Raw genomic sequence first — 2,500 nt, forward strand, 5'->3', positions numbered from 1 at the left:
CCAGGAGCACATCTTTTTCGACCGTAAAGGGAGACAGGAGGCCGACTCACTGCCTCGGCTAAATGGAGAGGGAATTTCAGAAGGGCCAGGGCACAAGCATAGACCTTTTTCAGCTGTAAGGGAGGCAAGAGCAAGGTGTGATGTAGGTCCCCGGGGCCTGCTGGAGGTCCAGGTCCATGCCCGATGTGAGTAGCAGCAGGGCCAGCGCGCCCAGGAGCACATCTTTTTCGACCGTAAAGGGAGACAGGAGGCCGACTCACTGCCTCGGCTAAATGGAGAGGGAATTTCAGAAGGGCCAGGGCACAAGCATGGACCTTTTTCAGCTGCAAGGGAGGGAAGAGCAATGTGCGATGTAGGTCCCCGGGGCCTGCTGGAGGTCCAGGTCCATGCCCGATGTGAGTAGCAGCAGGGCCAGCGCGCCCAGGAGCACATCTTTTTCGACCGTAAAGGAGAGAGGAGGCCGACTCTCTGCCTCGGCTAAATGGAGAGGGAATTTCAGAAGGGCCAGGGCACAAGCATGGACCTTTTTCAGCTGCAAGGGAGGGAAGAACAATGTGCGATGTAGGTCCCCGGGGCCTGCTGGAGGTCCAGGTCCATGCCCGATGTGAGTAGCAGCAGGGCCAGCGCGCCCAGGAGTACATCTTTTTCGACCGTAAAGGAGAGAGGAGGCCGACTCTCTGCCTCGGCTAAATGGAGAGGGAATTTCAGCAGGGCCAGGGCACAGGCATGGACCTTTTTCAGCTGTAAGGGAGGCAAGAGCAAGGTGTGATGTAGGTCCCCGGGGCCTGCTGGAGGTCCAGGTCCATGCCCGATGTGAGTAGCAGCAGGGCCAGCGCGCCCAGGAGCACATCTTTTTCGACCGTAAAGGGAGACAGGAGGCCGACTCACTGCCTCGGCTAAATGGAGAGGGAATTTCAGCAGGGCCAGGGCACAGGCATGGACCTTTTTCAGCTGTAAGGGAGGCAAGAGCAAGGTGCGATGTAGGTCCCCGGGGCCTGTTGTCGTACCATAGGCACGAGTGGTGTGTGTGTGTGGCAAAGACTTTCTGCGCAGTGTCCCAGGGGCACGGGGAAAGGTTGTTGTACCATAGGCACGAGAAAAGTTGTCGTACCATAGGCACGAGAAAAGTTGTCGTACCATAGGCACGAGTGGTGTGTGTGTGTGGCAAAGTGCTACTGAGCGGTGTACCAGGGGCAGGGCGAAAAGTTGTTGTACCATAGGCACGAGAAAAGTTGTTGTACCATAGGCACGAGAAAAGCTGTCATACCAGGGGCACGGAGGAAAGTTGTTGTACCATAGGCACGAGAAAAGTTGTCGTACCATAGGCACGAGGAGAGTTTGTGTGGCAAAGTGCTACTGAGCGGTGTACCAGGGGCACGGCGAAAAGTTGTTGTACCATAGGCACGAGAAAAGTTGTCGTACCATAGGCACGAGAAAAGTTGTCGTACCATAGGTACGAGGAGTGTGCGTGTGTGGCAAAGTGCTACTGAGCGGTGTACCAGGGGCACGGCGAAAAGTTGTTGTACCATAGGCACGAGAAAAGTTGTTGTACCATAGGCACGAGAAAAGCTGTCGTACCAGGGGCACGGAGGAAAGTTGTTGTACCATAGGCACGAGAAAAGTTGTCGTACCATAGGCACGAGGAGAGTGTGTGTGTGGCAAAGTGCTACTGAGCGGTGTACCAGGGGCACGGCGAAAAGTTGTTGTACCATAGGCACGAGAAAAGTTGTTGTACCATAGGCACAAGAAAAGCTGTCGTACCAGGGGCACGGAGGAAAGTTGTTGTACCATAGGCACGAGAAAAGTTGTCGTACCATAGGCACGAGGAGAGTGTGTGTGTGGCAAAGTGCTACTGAGCGGTGTACCAGGGGCACGGCGAAAAGTTGTTGTACCATAGGCACGAGAAAAGTTGTTGTACCATAGGCACAAGAAAAGCTGTCGTACCAGGGGCACGGAGGAAAGTTGTTGTACCATAGGCACGAGAAAAGTTGTCGTACCATAGGCACGAGGAGAGTTTGTGTGGCAAAGTGCTACTGAGCGGTGTACCAGGGGCACGGCGAAAAGTTGTTGTACCATAGGCACGAGAAAAGCTGTCGTACCAGGGGCACGGAGGAAAGTTGTTGTACCATAGGCACGAGAAAAGTTGTCGTACCATAGGCACGAGGAGAGTTTGTGTGGCAAAGTGCTACTGAGCGGTGTACCAGGGGCACGGCAAAAAGTTGTTGTACCATAGGCACGAGAAAAATTGTTGTACCATAGGCACGAGAAAAGTTGTCGTACCATAGGCACGAGAAAAATTGTCGTACCATAGGCACAAGCAGTGCGTGCGTGTGTGCGTGCGTGCGTGCGTGCGTGCGTGCGTGTGTGTGTGTGTGTGTGCGGCAGTTCTTCTGCGCAGTGTACCAGGGGCACATTTCAATGTGCTTTCTGGAGTACCAGGGGCACGAGGATTTTGCCAGTGGTGTTCTGCTTTGTTAGTGGGAGGGGGCTTAAGTGTGGG

This window comes from Maylandia zebra, linkage group LG6 (assembly GCF_041146795.1).
Source record: "Maylandia zebra isolate NMK-2024a linkage group LG6, Mzebra_GT3a, whole genome shotgun sequence".
In the NCBI taxonomy this organism is placed as follows: domain Eukaryota; kingdom Metazoa; phylum Chordata; class Actinopteri; order Cichliformes; family Cichlidae; genus Maylandia; species Maylandia zebra.